Raw genomic sequence first — 26,091 nt, 5'->3', positions numbered from 1 at the left:
TTGCAGTCAGTGTTTCACTCATGGTAAAAAAATACCTCCCTAGTAAGGCGGCTACAAGAATTAAAAGGGTCATTTTGGTAATCTTCAGCAAACACCTTGCTCTACAAAACTGATATAGAAAGAAGAGAGAAGAGAAAAAACAAACAAACACTGGAACCTACCAAAACAAGATACCCTACATCCAAAGACAAAGGAGAAGCCACATTGAGATGGTAGAAGGGGTGCAATCACAATAAAATCAAATCCCATACCCACTGGGTGGGCAACCCACAAACTGGAAAACAATTATACCACAGAAGTTCTCCCACTGGAGACAAAGTTCTGAGCCCCACATCAGGCTTCCTAGCCTGGGGGTCCAGCAACGGGAGGAGGAGTCCCCAGAGAGTCTGGCTTTGAGGGCCAGTGGGATTTGACTGCAGGACTTCCAAAGGACTGGGGAAAACAGAAACTCCACTCTTGGAGGGCACACTACACTCTTGTATGCACCAGGACCCAGAAGAAAAAAAGCAGTGACCCCATAAGAGAATAGGCCAGACCTAGCTGCTAGTATTGGAGGGTCTCATGCAGAGGCAGGGGGTAGCTGTGGCTCACTACAGGAACAAAGATACTGGCAGCAGCCATTCTGGGAAGTACTCATTGGTGTGAGCCCTCCCAGAGGCTACCATTAACCCCACCAAACAGCCTGTTGGCTCCAGTGTTGGGTCACCTCAGGCCAAACAACCAACAGGGAGAGAACACAGCCCCACCCATCAGCAGACAAGCAGATTAAAGCTTTACTGAGCATGGTCCTACCTAACAAAGGGACAACACCCAGCTCTACCCAGCACCAGTCTCTCCCATCAGGAAGCTTACACAATCCCTCTTAGATGGCCTCATCCGCCATCTGCCAGCAGAAGCAAGAAGAACTACAACCCTGCAGCCTGCAGAATGAAAACCACAATCACAGAAAGTTAGACAAAATGAAATGGCAGAAGATTATGTCCCAGATGAAGGAACAAGATAAAACCCCAGAAAAACAACTAAAAGAAGTGGAGATAGGCAACCTTCCAGAAAAAGAATTCAGAATAATGATAATGAAGATGATCCAGGGTCTCAGAAAAAGAATGGAAGCAAAGATCAAGAATATGCAAGAAATGTTTAACAAACACCTAGAAGAACTAAAGAACAAACAAACAGAGAAGAATGATATAATAACTGAAATGAAAAATACACTAGAAGGAATCAATAGCAGAATAACTGAGGCAGAAGAACGGATAAGTGACCTGGAAGACAGAATGCTGGAAATCACTGCTGAAGAACAGAATAAAGAAAAAAGAATGAAAAGAAATGAACACAGTCTAAGAGACCTCTGAGACAACATTAAATGCACTAACATTCACATTATAGGGGTCCCAGAAGGAGAAGAGAGAGAAAGGACTCTAGAAAATATTTGAAGAGATTATAGTCAAAAACTTCCCTAACATGGGAAAAGAAATAGCCGCCTAAGTCCAGGAAGTGCAGAGGGTCCCAGGAAGGATAAACCCACAGAGAAACATTCCAAGAAACATAGTAATGAAATTGACAAAAATTAAAGACAAATAAAAATTATTAAAAGCAACATGGGAAAAATGACAAATAACGTACAAGGGAACTCCCATAAGGTTATCAGCTGATTTCTTAGCAGAAATTCTGCAGGCCAGAAGAGAGTGGCATGATATATTTAAAGTGATGAAAGGGAGGAACCCACAACCAAGAATACTCTACCCAGCAAGGCTCTCATTCAGATTTGATGGAGGAATCAAAAGCTTTACAGACAAGCAAAAGCTCAGAGAATTCAGCACCACCAGACCAGCTTTGCAACAAATGCGAAAGGAACTCCTCTGGGTGGGAAAGAGACCCACAACTTAAAACAACCTTGTACATAAATAGAGTGTTACATCAAAACCTCATGGGAACAGCAAACCCCAAAACTACAGTAGATACAAACACAAAAAAGAAGAAGTAACCAAAACACAACACTAAAGATCGTCATCAAACCACAAGAGAAGAGAACAAAAGAGGAAGGGAAGAAAAAAGACCTACAAAAACAAACCCAAAACAATTAGGAAAACGGCAATAGGAACATACATATCGATAATTAACTGTAACTGGGTTAAATGCTCCAACCAAAAGACACAGACTGTCTGAATGGATACAAAAACAAGACCCCCATATACACTGTCTACGAGAGACTCACTTCAGACCTAGCAACACATACAGACTGAAGGCGAGGAGGTGGAGGAAGGTAGTCCATGTGAGTGGAAATCAAAAGAAAGCTGGAGTAGCAGTATTCATATCAGACAAAATAGACTTTAAAATAAAGACTGTTGTGAGAGACAGAGAAGGACACTACATAATGATCAAGGGATCAATCCAAGAAGAAGATATAACAACTGTAAATATATATGCACCCAACATAGGAGCACCTCAATATATAAGGCAAATACTAACAGCCAAAAAAGGAGAAACTGACAGCAATACAATAATAGTGGGGACTTTAACACCCCACTTTTATCAATGAACAGATCATTCAGACAGAAAATCAATAAGGAAACACAGGCCTTAAATGACATTAGACCAGATGGACTGAATTGATATTTATAGAGCATTTCATCTAAAAGCAGCAGAATAGGGCCTCCCTGGTGGCACAGTGGTTGAGAGTCCGCCTGCCGATGCAGGGGATACGGGTTTGTGCCCCGGTCTGGGAGGATCCCATATGCCGCGGAGCGGCTGGGCCCGTGAGCCATGGCCGCTGGGCCTGCGCATCCGGAGCCTGTGCTCCGCAACGGGGGAGGCCACAACAGTGAGAGGCCCGCATACCGCAAAAAAAATAAATAAATAAAAAAATAAAATAAAATAAAATAAAAGCAGCAGAATACACATTCTCTCAAGTGCACATGGAACATTCTCCAGGGTTGACCACATGCTGGGCCACAAAGTGAACCTTGGTAAACTTAAGAAAATTGAAATCATATCAAGCATCTTTTCCAACCACAATGCTAGGACATTAGAAATAAACTGCAAGAAAAAAACTAACAAACATGTAAAAAACACAAACACGTGGAGGCTAAACAATATGCTACTGAACAACCAATGGATCACTGAAGAAATCAAAGAAGAAATCAAAAAATACCTAGAGACAAATAAGAATGAAAGCACAACAATCTAAAACCTATGGCAAGCAGCAGAAGCAGTTATAAGAGGGAAGTTTATAGCAATAAAATCTTACCTCAGGAAACAAGAAAAATCTCAAAATACCTAACCTTACACCTAAGGCAACTAGAGAAAGAAGAACAAACAAAATCTAAAGTTAGTAGAAGGAAAGAAATCATAAAGATCAGAGCAGAAATAAATGAAATAGAGACAAAGAAAACAATAGCAAAGATCAATGGAACTAAAAGCTGGTTCTTTGAAAACATAAACAAAATTGATAAAACTTTAGCCAGACTCATCAAGAAAAAAAGGGAGAGGACTCAAATCAATAAAATTAGAAATGGAAAAGGAGAAGTTACAACTGACACCACAGAAATACAAAGGATCATAAGAGACTACTACAAGCAACTGTATGACAATAACATGGACAACCTGGAAGAAATGGACAAATTCTTAGAAAGACACAATCTCACAAGACTGACCCAGGAAGAAATAGAAAATATGAACAGACCAATTACAAACACTGAAATTGAAACTGTGATTAAAATAATCCCAACAAACAAAAGTCCAGGACCTGATGGGTTCACAGGCAAATTCTATCAAACATTTAGAGAAGAGCTAATACCTATCCTTGTGAAACTGTTCCAAAAAATTTCAGAGGAAGGAAAACTCCCAAATTCATTCTATAAGGCCACCATCACCCTGATACCAAAACTAGACAAATATATGACAAAAAAAGAAAATTACAGGCCAATATCACTAATGAACATAGACACAAAAATCCTCAACAAAATACTAGCAGTCCAAATTCAACAATACATTAGAAAGATCATACACCATGATCAAGTGGGATTTATCTCAGGGATGCAAAGATTTTTCAATATTTGCAAATCAATCAGTGTGATACACTGCATCAACAAATTGAAAAATAAAAACCATATGATCATCTCAATAGATGCAGAAAAAGCTTTTGACAAAATTCAGCACCCATTTATGATAAAAACTCTCCAGAAAGTGGGCATAGAGGGAACATACCTCAACATAATAAAGGCCATATATGACAAACCAACAGCTAAAGTCATACTCAATGGTGAAAAGATGAAAGCATTTCCTCTAAGATCAGGAACAAGACAAGGATGTCCACTCTCGCCACTTTTATTCAACATAGTTTTGGAAGTCCTAGCTATGGCAATCAGAGAAGAAAAAGAAATAAAAGGAATCCAAATTGGAAAAGAAGAAGTTAAATTGTCACTGTTTGCAGATGACATGATACTATACATAGAAAATTCTAAAGATGCTACCAGAAAACTACTAGGGCTCATCAATGAATTTGGTAAAGTTTCAGGTTACATAATTAATACACAGAAATCTGTTGCATTTCTATACACTAACAACAAATGATCAGAAAGAAAAATTAAAGAAACAATCCCATTTACCATAGCATCAAAAAGAATAAAATACCTAGGAATAAACCTACCTAAGGAGACAAAATACCTGTATGCAGAAAACTATAAGACACTGATGAAAGAAATCAAAGACAACACAAACAAATGGAAAGATATACCATATTCTTGGATTGGAAGAATCAATATTGTCAAAATGACTATAGTACCCAAGACAATCTACAGATTCAGTACAATCCCTATCAAATTAACAAGGGCATTTTTCACAGAACTAGAACAAAAAAATCTTTAAATTGGTATGACCCCAAATAGCCAAAGCAATCTTGAGAAAGCAAAACAGAGCTGGAGGAGTCAGGCTCCCTGACTTCAGACTCTAGTACAAAGCTATAGTCATCAGAACAGTATGGTACTGGCACAAAAATAGAAATATAGATCAATGGAACAGGATAGGAAGCCCAGAAATAAACTCACACACCTATGGTCAATTAATCTACAACAAAGGAGCCAAAAATATACAATGGTGGGGTGGATATAGAGTATCTTCAATAAATGGTGCTGGGAAAACTGGACAGCTACTTGTAAAAAAATGAAGTTAGAACATTCTTTAGCACCATACAAAAAAACAAGCTCAAAATGGATTAAAGACCTAAATGTGCGACTGGACACTATAAAACTCTGAGAGGAAAACATAGGAAGAACACTCTCTGACATAAGTCACAGCAATATCTTTTTCTATCTGTCTCCCAGAGGAATGGAAATAAAAACAAAAATCAACAAATGGGACCTCATTAAACTCAAAAGCTTTTGCACAGGAAAGGAAACCATAAACAACGTGAAAAGACAACCCACAGATTGGGAGAAAATATTTGCAAATAATGTGACTGACAAGGGATTAGTATCCAAAATTTGCATGTGGCTTAATATCATCAAAATAAACAACCCAATCAAAAAATAGGCAGAATACCTAAATAGACATTTCTCCAAAGAAGTCATACAGATGGCCAAGAGACACATGAAAAGATGTTAAACATTGCTAATTATTAAAGAAATGCAAATCAAAACTACAATGAGATATCACTTCACACCAGTCAAAATGGCTATCGTCAGAAAATCCACAAGCAATAAATGCTGGAGGGGGTGTGGAGAGAAGGGAACCCTCATGCATTGTTGGTGGGAATGTAAATTGGTACATCCTCTATGGAAAACAGTATGGAGGTTCCTTAAAAAACTAAAAGTAGAGCTACTATATGATCCTACATTCCCACTCCTGGGCATAAATCTGGAGAAAAATATGGTCTGAAAAGATACATGCACCCCAATGTTCATTGCAGCACTATTTACGATAGCCAAGACATGGAAACCACCTAAATGTCCAACAACAGAGGAATGGAGAAAGAAAATGTGGTACATATATACAATGGAATATTACTCAGCCATTAAAAAGAATGAAATAATGCCATTTGCAGCAACATGGATGGACCTAGAGATTGTCATACTGAGTGAAGTAAGTCAGACAGAGAAAGAGAAATATTGTATGATATCACTTATATGTGGAATCTAAAAGAAATGATACAAATGAACTTATTTACAAAACAGAAATAGACTCACAGACTTAGAGAATGAACTTATGGTTACCAGGGGGGAGGGTGGGGGGGAAGGGATAGTCAGGGAGTTTGGGATTGACGTGTACACACTGCTATATTTAAAATGGATAACCAACAAGGACCTGCTATATTGCACAGGGAACTCAGCTCAATATTGTGTAACAACCTAAATGGGAAAAGAATTTGAAAAAGAATAGATACATGTATATGTGAAAAAATAAAATAAAATAGAAATTTTAAATAAAAAAAAAAAACAATAAACCTTTCATTGAAGCAGGTTACAACTCCTCAGCTTTCCCAGGCCTCCCTGGAGAACTCTTGACTCTCTATGAAGTCCAGCAACAAATGTGCCACCTGGACCCACTTGACCAGTCTCCCCAAACATGTGGTCATGTAGCACTGTGCCAGGTGGACAGTTGACACTTGGGTATTGTATGGGTCTGAATTTTTCAGTCATGGCCTCAGCATGGCTGTCAGAACTTGCCCTTTTCTCCAAACTCAACTTACTAAAAACCTTTAGTAAGGCTTTGTTATTTTTTCTCCTGAAGTCATCTTTGTTATAAAGGGAGTTCTGTTTTGTTTCCAGGCTAGCAATTAATCAATCACTTCATATTTTAAATTTCTCACTGATTTTATGAAGGTGCCATTATTTTGTCCAAGGAAAAAGAATATTCAGGCAGATCCCTTAACTTCTGAAGAACATGTAACAGAGAGCAACTCCATCTTTTAAATAAGGTGATTTGGTATCAATGTCAGAAAGAATACTGGGCTGGTTAGAATAAGGACTTGATATATAGTTTCCAATATTACTTATGGTCTCAATATTCTAGATTAGGAAGTATCTGCTTACTCCTTTGATCAATTTTGATGACCTGCAGAGACATGGCATATATAAATATCAGAAGGTGTATATGTATCATATTTTAAAATGTCAATTTCTGTCTATTCATCACTAACACTTGGTTCAAATATCCCCTTTCAGAAAAGTCTTTTTTAAGTCCCCAAATAATTATTTTACTTTGTATTCTCTTAATATTATACTTTTGCTATGTTATATAATTATTGAGTAATATTCTAATATCAGACTGTATATTTTTTCATTTCCTCTCATCCCCACCACTGCTCCCAGTCTCACATGCCAACACTCAAGCAGCAGATGGAGTTTTCTGTATGTACTGCCCTTAGTCGTAAAAACCATGCCTTCCAATTATAAAGGCCAGGAAATTGAGGAAGAATGGCTTTGTGTTTTGGTTTTCTGGAGGAGGGGAGTTGATTTTTTTGGTCTTTTTTTTTTTTTTTTTTTTTTAGTTCTAAGTAACTGAGCCTTAAATATCACAAGCTGAATCCTGGCAGGCCTAGGGCAGAGACTTTACAGTAAACCCTACAGTGTGACGATAGGAGTTGCTATCTTACTCCCCAGATAAAATAAGAGCTTGACTAGAGAGTAGAAAAGGGAGAATCAGAGAGGCTGAGACAGCATAAATAAGCTGGAAGATCCCTGAGAGCAGGTCTGGCCCTCGAGGTCACAGATCTGGGAGTCCTGGGAGCACAGGGGCAGCTAGACTATAGAACCTTTAATAGTGACCCCAGGAAAGCTGGAGGGGATCCCAGAGTAGAAGGGACAATGCCCAGCTTCTCTGACTATTGTCCAGAAATGTACCAATATTATGGAGACATTCACATTTAATCTGCAGCAATAAATAGAGAAGATGTGTAGGCTGTTGGCCTGAGGGAAGTACCACCAAGTCTCATTCTCTGCATTCCCAAGCTTCCCGAGAAGTGTGCAGAGTGGCTGAGAACCAACCAGCAGCTGCTGAGAGCCTGTGCAGAGTGAAGGGAGCGGTTGTGATGACCCGTTGCCTCAGCGGGATCACTGTTAAGGGAAGGAATGGCTGTTAAGAGCTGAAGTCGAGGGCTTCCCTGGTGGCGCGGTGGTTGAGAGTCCGCCTGCCGATGCAGGGGACATGGGTTCGTGCCCCGGTCTGGGAGGATCCCACATGCCGCGGAGCGGCTAGGCCCGTGAGCCATGGCCGCTGAGCCTGTGTGTCTGGAACCTGTGCGTCCGGAGCCTGTGCTCCGCAACGGGAGAGGCCACAGCAGTGAGAGGCCCGCAAAAAAAAAAAAAAAAGAGCTGAAGTCCAAGGGCCAGGAAGAGAGTGCCATACTTTTATGAGGCCACAGATGGGACTGACTTCCAATGCCGGCAGGATGTATGATCCCTGTCATAATCTGTTCAGTCTGCTATAACAAAATGCCATAGACTAGGCAGCTTATAAACAACAGAAATTTATTTCTCACAGTTCTGGAGGTTGGGAAGTCCAAGATCAAGGCTCCAGCAGATTTGGTGTCTGGTGAGGACTCACTTCCTGATGGATGGCTGTCTTCTCACTATGTCCTCATGTGGCAGAATGGGTGAGAGAGCTTTCTGGGGTCTCTTTTATAAGGAGACTAATCCCATTCATGAGGGCTCCATCCTCATGACCTAATCATTTCCCAAAGACCCCACCTCCTAACACCATGCATTGGAGATTAGGTTTCAACATATGATTTTTGTGGAGACACAAACACTCAATATATTGCAGGCCCCTAGGTACGTGGGCCCCCTGAGCTACCTCTGAGGAAATGGGTAGAGAATTCTGAAAGAGACAGAGACTTAAACCTGAACAGACTAAGTTACTTTGAATTGGAAGGACTGAGTTTACCATTACCCAGTGGACATGAAGACTTACAAGCTGCATTAATTTTTTGTTTGTTTTGGGTTTTTTTTTGTTGTTGCTTTCAGCCATGCTGCGGGGCATGTGGGATCTTAGTTCCCCAACCAGGGATCGAACCCATGCCCCCTGCAGTGGAAACACGGAGTCCTGACCACTGGACCACCAGGGAAGTGCCTAAGCTACATTAATTTTAATGAAAGAAATTTATACTTTTTTAAGAATATATTTAAAAGTATATTTATAATTTTCCAAGTCCTTATTCTATAAAAATGAAAACCTAATGCATTAACATCATTTATTCATTCAAATAAAAATCGAATGTTTATTCCAAGCGCTACGCTGAAAGCTGGAGATACAAAGATAAATAAGCTGTCTTTAAGAAAGTTATGGTTTAGTGCAGGAGACCCTATAGTCACATGTGATAAGTACTATTGGAAAGATATATGTATTTGTTTTCTGACACTGCTGTAACAAATTACCATAAACTTTGTGACTTAAAACTACAGGAATTTATTCTCTCACAGCTCTGGAGACCAGAAGTTCAAAATCAAAATTGTAGTTAAAAACAATATGTGTTAAATTAAGAAATCCATGGAGCACTCACATGTAATTCACATATAATATGTAAATCTGTCCAAAATACACTTCCATAATCTGCCAATGAAAATAGAGTGACTTTTACATAAGCTATATAACTATAGTCATACCTCCGAGCTATTGTGGGTTCAGTTCCAGACCACTGCAATAAAGTGCATATCGCAGTAAAGGGAGTCACACAAATTTTTTTATTTCCTTGTGAATATAAAAGTTATATTTACACTATACTGTAGCCTCTTAAGTGTGCAATAGCATTACATTTTAAGAAAACAATGTACATACCTTAATTTAAAAATACTTTATTGCTGAAAAATGCTAACCATCATCTGAGCCTTCAGTGAGTCATAATCTTTTTGCAATAGTAACATCGAAGACCACAGATCAGAGATCACTCTGACAAATATATTAATAATGAAAATGTTTGAAATATTGCAAAATCACCAAAATGTGACACAGAGACATAAAGTGAGCAAATGCTCTTAGAAAAATGGTGATGACACAGAGTTGCCACAAACATTCAACTTGTAAAATATGCAATATCTGCAAAGCACAATAAAGTGAAGCACAATAGATGAGCTCTGCCTGTTTACTTAATTAAAATAACTGAACTAGAAAACTGTTGTGATGAAGCTGGTATTGAATAAAAACAGTATTTCAGCATGACACTCTTTTCTCTGTTTGCTGCTTGTTATCAGTTGAATTTTTAAAATGCTCTTGTCTTTACATAAGTCACTTTTTAAATCAACTTGAGCAGCCGACAATGGTATTAGATGTTTTTGTAAACAAATTCTCTACATTTTGGTTGCATTTTACCCTAAAATATTAGAATCAAGGCATTTGACAAATGGAGGGCCAAAAAAACTTCAGCTTGTGAAACGCTTTAGGGAATTAAAGTTTCTTAAAACAAACTCTATAAACAGAGAAGCAATGAAATTTGACCCAAAAGCAAGGAAGTTAACAAATGTAGCAATAAGAATTTAAACGGTGTACAGGATTTAATTTTAAGAGTCCATAATTGCAATTTGGAAAATCTCAATTTAGGGAAGATTTTTAATGGGGTCCCTACTTTTAATTGGATAAACTGGCATTCTGTTTCAGAATAGAATGGAATAGAGTTGAGAAGCCTACACTTTTGCAACATTTAAATTTGGTAACATGTTTCAAATAAAGACAACCTTTTTGACAAATTTTGTCTTATAAAAATTCATGTTGGGCCTCCCTGGTGGTGCAGTGGTTGGGAGTCTGCCTGCTGATGCAGGGGACGCGGGTTCGTGCCCCGATCCGGGAGGATCCTGTGTGCCGCGGAGTGGCTGGGCCCGTGGGCCATGGCCGCTGAGCCTGTGCGTCCGGGGCCTGTTCTCCGCAGCGGGAGGGGCCACAGCAGTGAGAGGCCTGCATACCGCAAAAAAAAAAAAAAAAAAATTCATGTCAAAAAAAGATACTCTAGATTGAAGCAAAAATATCTGGGCCAAAATTTTTACTCATTTTAATATACAAAAAAAAAAAACAGAAATAAGAACATCTTTCCTTTAGCAGAATTTGCTCAGACCTTACTACGTACTTCAACTCTGCAGAGAGTATAAATATATTCTCATTAAAAATAGGGTCTTCGCAAATCAATCAATGTGATACACCATATTAACAAATTGAAGGAGAAAAACCATATGATCATCTCAACAGACGCAGAGAAACTTTCGACAAAATTCAACACCCATTTATGATAAAAAAACCTGCAGAAAGTAGGCATAGAGGGAACTTTCCTCAACATAATAAAGGCCATATATGACAAACCCAAAGCCAACATCGTCCTCAATGGTGAAAAACTGAAACCATTTCCACTAAGATCAGGAACAAGACAAGGTTGCTCACTCTCACCACTCTTATTCAACATAGTTTTGGAAGGTTTAGCCACAGCCATCAGAGAAGAAAAGGAAATAAAAGGAATCCAAATCGGAAAAGAAGAAGTAAAGCTGTCACTGTTTGCAGATGACATAATACTATACATAGGGAATCCTAAAGATGTTACCAGAAAACTACTAGAGTTAATCAATGAAACTGGTAAAGTAGCAGGATACAAAGTTAATGCACAGAAATCTCTGGCATTCCTATACACTAATGATGAAAAATCTGAAAGTGAAATTAAGAAAACACTCCCATTTACCATTGCAACAAAAAGAATAAACTACCTAGGAAGAAACCTACCTAAGGAGACAAAAGACCTGTATGCAGAAAATTATAAGACACTGATGAAAGAAATTAAAGATGATACAAATAGATGGAGAGATATACCTTGTTCTTGGGTTGGAAGAATCAACATTGTGAAAATGACTCTACTACCCAAAGCAATCTACAGATTCAATGCAATCCCTATCAAACTACCACTGGCATCTTTCACAGAACTAGAACAAAAAATTTCACAATTTGTATGGAAACACAAAAGACCCAGAATAGCCAAAGCAATCCTGAGAATGAAAAACGGAGCTGGAGGAATCAGGCTCCCTGACTTCAGACTATACTACAAAGCTACAGTAATCAAGACAGTATGGTACTGGCACAAAAACAGAAAGATAGATCAATGGAACAGGATAGGAAGCCCAGATATAAACCCACGCACATATGGTCACCTTATCTTTGATAAAGGAGGCAGGAATGTACAGTGGAGAAAGGACAGCCTCTTCAATAAGTGGTGCTGGGAAAACTGGACAGGGACATGTAAAAGTATGAGATTAGATCACTCCCTAACACCATACACAAAAATAAGCTCAAAATGGATTAACGACCTAAATGTAAGGCCAGAAACTATCAAACTCCTAGAGGAAAACATAGGCAGAGCACTCTATGACATAAATCACAGCAAGATCCTTATTGACCCACCTCCTAGAGTAATGGAAATAAAAACAAAAATAAACACATGGGACCTAATGAAACTTAAAAGCTTTTGCACAGCAAAGGAAACCATAAACAAGACCAAAAGACAACCCTCAGAATGGGAGAAAATATTTGCAAATGAAGCAACTGACAAAGGATTAATCTCCAAAATTTACAAACAGCTCATGCAGCTCAATAACAAAAAAACAAACAACCCAATCCAAAAATGGACAGAAGACCTAAATAGATATTTTCCAGAGAAGATGTACAGACTGCCAACAAACACATGAAAGAATGCTCAACATCATTAATCATTAGAGAAATGCAAATCAAAACTACAATGAGATATCATCTCACACCAGTCAGAATGGCCATCATCAAAAAATCTAGAAACAATAAATGCTGGAGAGGGTGTGGAGAAAAGGGAACACTCTTGCACTGCTGGTGGGAATGTGAATTGGTACAGCCACTATGGAGAACAGTATGGAGGTTCCTTAAAAAACTACAAATAAAACTACCATATGACCCAGCAATCCCACTACTAGGGATATACCCTGAGAAAACCATAATTCAAAAAGAGACATGTACCAAAATGTTCATTGCAGCTCTATTCACAATAGCCCGGAGCTGGAAACAACCTAAGTGTCCATCATCGGATGAATGGATAAAGAAGATGTGGCACATATATACAATGGAATATTACTCAGCCATAAAAAGAAACGAAATTGAGCTATTTGTAATGAGGTGGATGGACCTAGAGTCTGTCATACAGAGTGAAGTAAGCCAAAGAGAGAAAGACAAATACCATATGCTAACACATATATATGGAATTTAAGAAAAAAAAATGTCATGAAGAACCTAGGGGTAAGACAGGAATAAAGACACAGACCTACTAGAGAATGGACTTGAGGATATGGGGAGGGGGAAGGGTAAGCTGTGACAAAGCTAGAGAGAGGCATGGACACATATACACTACCAAACGTAAAATAGATAGCTAGTGGGAAGCAGCCACATAGCACAGGGAGATCAGCTCGGTGCTTTGTGACCACCTAGAGGGGTGGGATTGGGAGGGTGGGAGGGAGGGAGACGCAAGAGGGCAGAGATATGGGAACATATGTATATGTATAACTGATTCACTTTGTTATAAAGCAGAAACTAACACACCATTGTAAATCAATTATAGTCCAATAAAGATGTAAAAAAAAAATAGGGTCTTCAGAGAAAAGTCACTTAAAGGTGTCAACAATCTCCAATTTATACATCAGAAAATCCAATTTTGAATATAATAAGCAATTTTATTTAAAAAATTTAGGATCATATTGGGAAAAATGCATTATTTATTCAAAGAAAAAGGAGGAGCAAAAGGAGAGGAGAAAAAAATATCATAAAGTTAAGGATGGAGCCAACTGAGAAACTACAGTGGACTCTCAAAAATCCAAGAGTTGTACATCTGTGGATTCAACCAACTAAAATTTCAAAATTTTGAGCCAATGGTTCATTGAATCTACAGATGTGAAACCCATGGATAAGGAGGGCAGCCAGTAGTATCACCATTCATAGGACTTGACTATCCCTGGATTTTGGTATCCACGGGGCCTCCTGGAACCAATCCCCCCGTGGATACCGAGGGAGCAACTGTAATTAAAGTATAGTAATATGGTTCAAGAATAATTATCATGCTCATATTTTTTTAACATTCAGATAATCAATATATCTGCTTTAATATTTTTAGAGAGACTTTTAAAGTTTATTTTATTGAAGTTTAGTTATTTACAATGTTGTGTTAATTTCTGCTGTACAGCAAAGTGATTCAGTTCTAAATATATATATATATATATATACATTCTTTTTATATTATTTTCCATTATGGTTTATCATAAGATATTGAATATAGTTCCCTGTGCTATACAGTAGGGCCTTGTTGTTTATCCATTAGGGAGACTTTTTTTTTTTTTTTTTTTTTTTTTTTGCTGTACGCGGGCCTCTCACTGCTGTGGCCTCTCCCGTTGCAGAGCACAGGCTCCGGACACACAGGCTCCGCGGCCATGGCTCGCGGGCCCAGCCGCTCTGCGGCATATGGGATCCTCCGGGACCGGGGCACGAACCCGCGTCCCCTGCATCGGCAGGCGGACTCTCAACCACTGCGCCACCAGGGAAGCCCTAGGGAGACTTTTAAAAGCAATTTTTAATGGAATTGTTTTATGTCCAACAATAACATAAAACCTGTTTGTTCATTAATAAGTATATATTTAAAATTCATATGCTTTTAGTTATTTTTAACAAGTCTTACCTCAAAAATAGTTTGGTTGATAAACTAGATTCTCATCTAAGTTCAGCCAAAGTGCAGACTGTGTGTCAACATACGAGGGTGGAACAGGGGCCTTTAAGGCCACACTGAGGGGTACTGATTTCATCCAGAGGTTTCAGAGGATGGCACAGCGTGTATGAGGAGAGAGGTGGGTGCAGCCAGGCAGGCAGGCTGTCGGGTTCCCACCCCCACTCCATCCAGAGCAGCTCAGCTTATATCTTGTCTTACCTATTGGATTTCCATGTAAGCTCTAATTTGAAGGAATGGTTCTCTGGCTAAAAATAAGCTTGAAAACACTGCTGTGGGCAATGGAGTGTCAGGGATGAATTTTAAGCAGTGGAGTAACACGATCAGGTTTACGTTTTTAAAAGTCACTCTGGCAACGAGAGGGAGGATGGACGCTTATGAAAAGTCAACACTGGGATTTATGCTAAATCCACATTTCCAAGTGTGTATTTTTCATAAGTGTCCATTCTCCCTCTTACAAATGACCAAAAAATCATGTTTCCAAAGCCCCTCCTGTGAGGATCTGCACAATGAGTTGTGATTATAATTCCATGAAAAGTTCTGTTCCTTTTACTTTCTTTTTTTTGGAAAGAGGTCAAAGTAACTGTATTTTTAATAATATTTTGACATGGTAGAACAATTTTACATTACAGTCCAAGGGTGGTAAGGTGAGGACGAGGGGCCATGGAACTATCCAATAAATAAAAAGAGAAACAGAGAAACACATGGTGAAAAGTTCTGTTTCTTTCGACAACCTAATATGATTTAAATTACAAATCAACAAGAACTACATTACATAATTTTTTTTTGATCTAGCTGCCTGGATGCTCAGAACTAAATTAAATGTTTGACTGTAGCAACTGATTCTAGCTACTTGCAGAATAAAACTTTCCTCTGCTTTATTTCCTTATTTTGTTTTGCTTTTTTCTAAATTGCTATTTCGAGTACCATTTGGAGGTACTGGATCTAAATCATAAATAATAACTGTAATGACTGCTAACATTATACAGGCCCACAATGTTCTAGACTCTTTATATATATTAACTCATTTAATCCTTACTGAAACTGAATATGGAACTCTCTCTGGCTTTGGAATTAGTGAACTTATTTATAAAACATTGGTAAATCAAAGGATATCTGTCTCCTTTTATCACTGGTGTAAGCTTACTCATCATTTCTGTGCTTAAAATCCATCAAAGCATTGAAATAGCCAATTTCAAAAAATAATTCTAATGCACTAAAAATCAAATCATTAGAAATCACCTCTCTGAGCCTCAACTCTCTCTTACATAAAACGAGTCTAAAAATAATAATACATAACAAGCTTGTAGGCAGTTCTAATGAAAAAATTCATGTAAAATCATGTAGAACATTTTGATATGTCAAACAAATGTTAGTTATTGTTATTCTGAAAAAGAGACAAGGAGGAGTTCTTTGTTATCATCTTATACCTCTCGTGCATTCCGCTGGCAAGTCACTCTTCACAATAAGGCCAGAATTTGACCACTTCTCAGCACCTCTGCCCTGGTGCAGGGCACCATCATCTCTTACTAGGACCATTGCCACAGCTTCCCAGTGGGTCTCCCACTTCACACTCTTTCCTCCTCCACACAGCAGGCAGAGTGATTCTTTTACAATACAACGCAGCTCATACCACTTCCCTGCTCAAAACCCTCTGAGGTAAGCAGAATACTGACCTTGCAAAAATATCTGAGTCCTAATACCCAGCACCTGTGAATATGTTCCCTTACAGGGCCAAAGGGTCTTTGCAGATGTGATTAAGTAGATGATTTGAGGTGAAGGAAGATTATCCTTGATTTTCCAGATGTAATCACAAGGGTCCTTATAAGACGGAGGCAGAAGTCAGAGATGTGACAACAGAAGGAGAGGTTGGAGGGGTGCCATTGCTGGAAGGGGGCAATAAGCCAAGGAATGTGGGCAGCCTCTAGAAGGTGGAAAATTCAAGGAACAGACTCTCCCCTAAGGTCCCCAGAAGGAAAGCAGCCCTGCTTGCCATCACTTTGATTTTATCCCCATGTTACAGATTGAATTGGGTCTCCCCCTCAAAATATTTTGGAGCTCTAACCCCCAGTACCTCAGAATGTGCCCTATTTAGACAAAGGGTTCTTACAGAGGTAATCCAACTTAAACTGAGGTCATTAGGACAGGTCTTATTCCAATATGACTGGTATGTCTATAAAAAGGAGAAATTTGGACACAGACATGCACGCAAGGAGAATACCAGGTAAAGAAGAAGGCAGATATCAGGGTGGTGCTTCTACAAACCGAGGAATGCCAAAGATTGCCGGCAAACCACCAGAAACTAGGGGAGAGGCTTGGAACAATTCTTCCTCGCAGCACTCAGAAGAAACAACCCTGCTGACACCTGGATCTCAGACTTTTAGCCTCCAAAAGTGTAAGACAATACATTTCTATTGTTTAAGGCACCTCGTTGCAGTACTTTGTTTTGGCAGCCCCAGCGAGCTAGTTTACCCTGTAAGACGCACTTGGGATGTCTGACATCTAGAACAGTAAAATAATTAATTTGTATTGCTCTAATCCACTACGTTTGTGGTAATTTGTCATAGCAGCAATAGGAAACTAATACATTCTCCAAAGTCTCCCCATCAAAAGTCCTAAAATCTCAAGTCCTCACCATAACTTAGCATCTTCCAACCTGACACTTCCTCTCTGACTTAATCTCCTACTATTCTTCCCTCGTTCCTTCTGTCCCACCCCCACTGGTTTCCTTGCTGTTCTTTGAACACCCTTGCTCACTCACCCCAGGCCCTTTGCATTTGCTGCTTCCTCTGACTGAAATGCTCTTCCTCCTCCCATGCCCTTACTTCTTTCAGGTCCCTCATCTTAAATCACCTTATCAGAGAAGAGTTCCCTCAATATCCTATGTAAAATAGCACTATCTCCCCTCTCTGCTTTATTTTTCTTAGCACTTATCATGCTTTACTTGTTATACACTTGTTATTTGTGATCATCATCTCCTCTTGCCCCCATTAAAACAGAAGCACCTTGAGGGCAGGGAGTTGTTTGGTTCATTCCTGTGTCCCCACTTCCTATAGGGGCCAGGCAAATAGGAAACACTCAAGACATCTTTCTTGACTGAATGAATTAAAAATTTCTGCTATATTCTGCCTCTGAAGTTATTTCCACTTAAACTATTTTCAGTATCTTTGTCTTGGAGCATATAAACAATGAAACCATAGGCTCTGGGTTCATAAATCCAATATCCCATGTGACCCTCATCAAAAAAAATTGGAAGGAGATGAGCTCACCAGGAAGGAAGCAGCACAGATTTCCTGCAGAACTTCAAAACCTTTCAAATCACAGAGTCAAAAGCACAAGGTACACTGCTCGTGACCAGAGAAACCAGTCAAAATGTTATGACAGCTCTGGACTTATAATTAATCTCAAAAGGATAGCTGTGCAATTTAGCCTGGGTTTGGAATCAGATACTAAAATATTTTTAATGCACTAAAATATTTTTAATGCAGTAATAAAATGGACTAGGCTTTAGTTGTTTATAAGGAACTCAAAACTAATCCTAGTTTTCAAAATCTCTTCCATTTCCAACTTTAAACTTTAATAGGATGTGACTATGGGTGACAACATAGGCAGCCTCACAACAGAAGTTATGATGTGGGAAAACAGGCTAGAGAGTGCAGTTCGAAAAGAAACTGTTTCTCAGTCCCTTGCTCTGATGATTATTCCCTTCAACTTAGAAGTCAGACCGTGCTCCACACCTGAATACAGGTAAGGCTATAAGGGCTTTCATCTTCACCTTTGTTTAAACCATCCAATCATTATCCTTTGTTTATTTGTATCACCCTGCCCATAGACTTAGGACTTGTAAAGCCAAATGTAAGCAAAGGAAAGAATGATTGTGTCCATTCTTAAACAAGCTTAAACAAAGTGTGTTCAGCTAATTAGCACTGCTGGACATACATTAATGTGATAAATGTATAGAATAAATTCAACTCACATCTTGGGAGATGCTTCTAGACTCTTCAAATCCCCAAAGCTGTAATTGCCCTTGTCAGAGGAGGAATACTTAAATGCCCATCCTAGATACTCTTAAGAGAGGAGGAAGGGTAATCCGATGAGTCAGAGTCCAAGATACTCAGTGGGACATGTTTATTAACAGGTGTTAAATATCCACCTGCCCTGTACTAATCCTTAGCCCCTGTTCACTCTCTACAGCAGGAATCGTTGAGTCAGGGCTGCCCCTGGAACCCAGCAGCCTCGTTCCTTCCCATCACACACCCCAACCTGTTGGTCACTGATGAAAGTTCCTCCACCAGGAGGCCAAGCAGAAGTGGTAAAAGATTCCAGACTTTGGATGTACGTTTGAAGGCAGCTAGGCAGTTCCATTTAGGCCTCAAACTGAAGCCAAGAGCTCCCTCCATTCATAGCTAGTCCCCCCCTCTCCCCAGTCAGGAAATGATCCTTTGTTTCCCATCGGCTATTTGTCCTTATGTGTATCTCCCGCAGACTTTTCTGGGTCCCTTCTGCCAAATACTATTAAAATTCTGCCTTTTACTTCACTAATCATATAATTTCACCCTACAGTATAAAAGCAACATATAAACTGTGAAACAATCCCTTAATGAGCATCAGAGCACACATTACCAGTGGCTGAGAACCACTTGGCCATCAGCTGGGTACCCTTACCAGTTACCCACTCTCCACATTTAAATGATATGAAACTACATTACAACAAAATCACGTGAACCTGCAACACTGCTTGCCAGCAGACAAAACTGCATATGGTTGTCCCTCAGTCTTTGGGGAAGATTGGTTCTATGATCCCCGAGGATACCATACCAAAGTCCAGGGATGCTCGAGTCCCTTACAGTCAGCCCTCCTATCCACGGGTTAAGCATCCTCAGATACAGAGGGCCGACTGTATGTCAACATGAGATGCTTAGGGTCCAGTGTTTTATTTTCAGTGATGCGACGTTCTGTAAATTCCTGCAGGCAGTATAACTTAGTCATTAAATACTCAGGCTGAGCAGTTAGGCAGCCTGGGATAGAACTCTGGATTGGCCATTCACAAGGTATGTGACCTTGAACAAATTCCTTAGGACTTTATTTCCTCAACTTTAAGAGGGGAATAATAATACAATTGACCCTTGAAAAACCCGCAGCGGGAGGCAGGGTGGTTAGGGGCGCTGACCCTTGTCCTAGTGGAAAATCCATGTGCAGTGTCCCTCCAAATTTGAGGTTCCTCCATATCTGTGGATTCAACCAACTGCAGGCCATATAGTACTCTAATATTTACCACTGAAAAAAATCTGCGTATAAGTGGCCTCCTGCCGGTCAAACCCATGTTATTCAAGAGCCAACTGTACTTACCTGATCGGGTTTTTGTGAAGATTAAATAAAAAGCATTTTGCACAATGCTTGCACGTAGCATGCACTCAGCAAACGTTAGGAGTGATTGATATTGTTGTTGCTGTAATTATTTCATTACCAAATGAATTAGTCTCAGCAAATACAGAAATGATAAAGACTTGATAATGGTCTTTAAATTATTATCATAATTTAGAAACATGTAAAAGGAAAGCAACCTCATAGCTTCACGTGCAGAAATAGCATAGATGTTAAATAAAACAACCAACCCATCATCAGAGCTGTGCCCTACCAGACCCCACATCATATCCAAGTCTCAGAGAAAAAAAAGAAAAACAATTTTTTTAATATCCATTTACCTCAGTGCAAAAGAACACAAAGCATGACCAACCTATTAGTTTTCTATTGCTGCACAATGAATTACAAAAATTTAGTGGCTTAGCACAACACAGATTATTACATCACAGTTTTTATGGGTTAGGTGTCCAGGTACAGGTGAGTAGGGTACTCCCCTCAGGGTCTCACCAGCCTGAAACATCAGTCATGACTGCAGTCTCCTCCAAGGCCTGGGTCCCTTGACAAGCTCACCAGTTGGTGGTAGAATCGGTTCCTTGTGATTGAGGTACTAAGTACCCATTTTTCTTGCTGACTGTTGGGTGGGAATTGTGCTCAGTTATCTGTCCAAAAATGGTGAGGCAACTGTTTTGGGGAAGATAATGGGAAGGAAAGTGGGGGAGGAGGGTGGCCTAGAAAAGCTCAATCCACATCTTCCCTAACAAGAAATTGGTAAAGAACTGGATAATCAGGCGGTTGCAATTTAAGTGCATTAATGAGAAATCTGGAAGTAAATATTAAAAGAAAGAGAGAAGAGTACTGAAAGTTATTGCCCCTGAAGATTCAGATGCTGCCAAGCGTTGACATTTTTATTATAAGCTTTAAGTACTCTTTGCCTTTTTAAAACTATGTACATATTACTTTAATGAAAAATATAAATGATTTTTAAATATCTGAGACAAAAAGAGAAAACAGAAAATATGAGAGTACCGCCTCAGGTGAAAATATAGAGAAATCCACCTCTTGCATTGTATTATATATGAGCATCTCAAAGAATATTATAGCAGGGAAAGATAGGGTCTCCTTTTGTTGCTAAAGTAATAGACATGTTATTATGTGTTCACCTGCCATGTGCCAGGCATCATGAATATGAAGATGATTGAGAAGCTGGCTTTGTCCTCAAAAGAACTTACAGTATAACTGGAGAAGTAAACACACAGAATTGCAGTTAAATGAGATAGGCATAAAATTTTATATTTTTTTTTAATTCCTAAGATATTCTCCCTACTTTAATTTTCCTGTTTGTCATATAAAGCTGCTTAATTCTTTGCTATCTCAAACAGAATCCTCTGACATCTAATCTCTCTTCCTCTCTTTTTTTAAAAAAAATTTTAATTGAGGTATAATTGATTACAATAGTATATAAGTTTCAGGTGTACAGCATAGTGGTTTCTCTTTTTAGGCCTAGTTTTGACTAGTTTTTGTAGGGTAATCTACACTTCCTATTTCCATTTTTGCTTTTATCACATTTATATTTTACACCCATAACTGAAACTATTCACTGTATCACCAAAGCTTTGAGTGCTTTTCAGTCCGCTATTCTTTTTTTTTTTTTTTTTGATAGTTCTGCCACCATTTGACAAAGTCGAACAGTTATCTATTCTTGAAACTCACTTCCCTTGTGGCTTCAATGTCCAAAGCTTTTGAAAGGTTTGCCTTTGAAATCTCTAGCCACTAAATCTTCTTCCACCAGTTCATAAAATGCTAGGGTTCCAACTCACTCTGTACCCCTCTCCGGTATCTCCATTGCAAGACCACAACTTCAAATAACTCCATGGTGACATCTAATGTTTTCTCTCCTAGTCCCTGCAAACACATCAAGTACAGTGTGTGTTTACTTATAAAGTCTGCTCCTCTTTGAATTATGGTTTTCTCAGGGTATATGCCCAGTAGTGGGATCGCTGGGTCGTATGGGAGTTCTATTTTTAGTTTTTTAAGGAACCTCCATACTGTTCTCCATAGTGGCTGTACCAATTTACATTCCCACCAACAGTGCAAGAGTGTTCCCTTTTCTCCACACCCTCTCCAGCATTTATTGTTTGTAGATTTTTTGATGATGGCCATTCTGACTGGTGTGAGATGATATCTCATTGTAGTTTTGATTTGCATTTCTCTAATGATTAATGATGTTGAGCATTCTTTCATGTGTTTGTTGGCAATCTGTATATCTTCCTTGGAGAAATGTCTATTTAGGTGTTCTGCCCATTTTTGGATTGGCTGTTTGTTTTTTTGATATTGAGCTGCATGAGCTGTTTGTAAATTTTGGAGATTAATCCTTTGTCAGTTGCTTCATTTGCAAATATTTTCTCCCATTCTGAGGGTTGTCTTTTGTTCTTGTTTATGGTTTCCTTTGCTGTGCAAAAGCTTTGAAGTTTCATTAGGTCCCATTTGTTTATTTTTGTTTTTATTTCCATTTCTCTAGGAGGTGGGTCCAAAAGGATCTTGCTGTGATTTATGTCATAGAGTGTTCTGCCTATGTTTTCCTCTAAGAGTTTGATAGCGTCTGGCCTTACATTTAGGTCTTTAATCCATTTTGAGTTTATTTTTGTGTATGGTGTTAAGGAGTGTTCTAATTTCATACGTTTACATGTACCTATCCAGTTTTCCCAGCACCACTTATTGAAGAGGCTCTCTTTTCTCCACTGTATATTCTTGCCTCCTTTATCAAAGATAAGGTGACCATATGTGCGTGGGTTTATATCTGGGCTTTCTATCCTGTTCCATTGATCTATATTTCTGTTTTTGTGCTAGTACCATACTGTCTTGATCACTGTAGCTTTGTAGTATAGTCTGAAGTCAGGGAGCCTGATTCCTCCAGCTCCATTTTTCGTTCTCAAGTTTGCTTTGGCTATACAGGGTCTTTTGTGTTTCCATACAAATTATGAAATTTTTTGTTCTAGTTCTGTGAAAGATGCCAGTGGTAGTTTGATAGGGATTGCATTAAATCTGTAGATTGCTTTGGGTAGTAGAGTCATTTTCACAATATTGATTCTTCCAATCCAAGAACATGGTATATCTCTCCATCTATTTGTATCATCTTTAATTTCTTTCATCAGTGTCTTATAATTTTCTGCATACAGGTCTTTTGTCTCCTTAGGTAGGTTTCTTCCTAGGTAGTTTATTCTTTTTGTTGCAATGGTAAATGGGAGTGTTTTCTTAATTTCACTTTCAGATTTTTCATCAATTGTGTATAGGAATGCCAGAGATTTCTGTGCATTAATTTTGTATCCTGCTACTTTACCAAATTCATTGATTAGCTCTAGTAGTTTTTCGGTAGCATCTTTAGGATTCTCTATGTATAGTATCATGTCATCTGCAAACAGTGACAGCTTTACTTCTTCTTTTCCGATTTGGATTCCTTTTATTTCCTTTTCTTCTCTGATTGCCGTGGCTAAAACTTCCAAACCTATGTTGAATAATTCAAAAAGAGTCACGTATGAAAATGTTCATTGCAGCTCTATTTACAATAGCCAGGACATGGAAGCAACCTAAGTGTCCATCAACAGATGAATGGATAAAGAAGAAGTGGCACATATATACAATGGAATATTACTCAGCCATAAAAGGAAATGAAATTGAGCTATTTGTAATGAAGTGGATGGACCTAGAGTCTGTCATACAGAGTGAAGTATGTCAGAAAGAAAAACAAATACCGTATGCTAACACAAATATATGGAATTTAAGAAAAAAAAATGTCATGAAGAACCTAGGGGTAAGACAGGAATAAAGACACAGACCTACTAGAGAATGGACTTGAGGATATGGGGAGGGGGAAGGGTAAGCTGTGACAAAGCAAGAGAGTGGCATGGACATATATATACTACCAAACGTAAAATAGATAGCTAGTGGGAAGCAGCTGCATAGCACAGGGAGATCAGCTCAGTGCTTTGTGACCACTTAGAGAGGTGGGATAGGGAGGGTAGGAGGGAAGGAGACACAAGAGGGAAGAGATATGGGAACATATGTATATGTATAACTGATTCACTTTGTTATAAAGCAGAAACTAACACACCATTGTAAAGCAATTATACTCCAATAAAGATGAAAAAACAAAAAAAAACAAACAAAAAGTGGATGGGAACCAGGCAGGATTGACCTCACACCATAGGGCCCACATCACCAAGGGTATGAGGAACCCAGCAGGAACTACCTCACACCAGAAGGCCCACATCACAAAGGGGATGGGAACCCAGCAGGAACCACCTCACACCAGAGGGCTCACATCACAAAGGGGATGGGGACCAAGAAGGAGTGACCTCACTTCAGAGTGCCCACATCACAAAGGGGATGGGAACCAGGCAGGAGTGACCTCACACCAGAGGCCCACATCACAAAGGGGATGAGGAACCCAGCAGGAACCACCTCACACCGGAGGGCCCACATCACAAAGGGGGTGGGAAACAGGCAGGAGTGACCTCACATCACAGGGCCCCCCCAAAAAAAAAGAAATGAAATTGAGTTATTTGCAGTGAGAGGGATGGACCTAGAGTCTGTCATACAGAGTGAAATAAGTCAAAGAGAAAGACAAATACCGTATGCTAATACATATATATGGAATCTAAGAAAAAAAAAAGGTCATAAAGAACCTAGGGGCAAGATGGGAATAAAGACACAGACCTACTAGAGAATGGACTTGAGGATATGGGGAGGGGGAAGGGTAAGCTGTGACAAAGTGAGAGAGTGGCATGGACATATATACACTACCAAACGTAAGATAGATAGCTAGTGGGAAACAGCTGCATAGCACAGGGAGCTCAGCTCGGTGCTTTGTGACCACCTAGAGGGGTGGGACAGGGAGGGTGGGAAGGAGGGAGATGCAAGAGGGAAGAGGTATGGGAACATATGTATATGTATAACTGATTCACTTTGTTATAAAGCAGAAACTAACACACCATTGTAAAGCAATTACACTCCAATAAAGATGTTAAAAAAAAAATCTGCTCCTCCCCCTGCATTCTCCTCCAAGATACTACCGTCCCTCTATTCATTCCTGCTGGAAACCTGAGAATCAACCTCTAAAACAATTCTCACCCAATTTAAACTGGTGCAGCCACTATGGAGAACAGTATGGAAGTTCCTCATAAAACTAAAAATAGAACTACCATATGATCCAGCAATCCCACTCCTGAGTATGTATCTGGACAAAACTATAATTCAAAAAGATACACACATCCCTGTGTTCATAGCAGCACTATTTACAATAGCCAAGACATGGAAACAATCTAAATGTCCATCGACAGATGAATGGATTAAGAAGATGTGGCATATATATACAGGGGAATATTAGCCATAAGAAAGAATGAAATAGTGTCATTTGCAGCAACATGGATGGACCTAGAGATTATCATACTAAGTGAAATAAGTCAGAAAGAGCAAGACAAATACCATATAAAATCACTTATATGTGGAATCTAAAATATGACACAAATGAACTTATCTATGAAACAGAAACAGACTCACAGACATAGAGAACAGACTTGTAGTTACCAAGGGGGGTGGGGAGGGATGGACTGGGAATTTGGGATTAGCAGATACAAACTATTATACATAGAATGAATAAACAGCAAGGTTCTACAGCATAGCACAGGGAACTATATTTAATATCCTGTGATAAACCATAACGGAAAAGAACGTGAAAAAGGACGTATGTATATGTGTAACTGAATCACTTTGCTGTACAGCAGAAATTAACACAACAAATTAAATCAACTATACCTCAATAAAATCAATTTAAAACTAAAAGAATTCTCACCTATTTCCCTATAGGGCACTAAGATCCACAAGGCCCACCTCCTAAATATTTCTCACATATCTCCTTCCATCTCCATCCCTACTAACATAACTCTAGTTCAGGGCGTATCTTTTTTTTTTTTTAAGACTTTTTTAGATCAGTTTTGAGTTCATTGCAAAAGTGACAGGAAGGTATAGAGATTCCCCAT

The sequence above is a fragment of the Mesoplodon mirus genome (genome assembly GCF_964341445.2).
Source record: "Mesoplodon mirus genome assembly, chromosome: 11".
In the NCBI taxonomy this organism is placed as follows: domain Eukaryota; kingdom Metazoa; phylum Chordata; class Mammalia; order Artiodactyla; family Ziphiidae; genus Mesoplodon; species Mesoplodon mirus.
Note: the sequence above shows the minus strand (reverse complement) of the source record.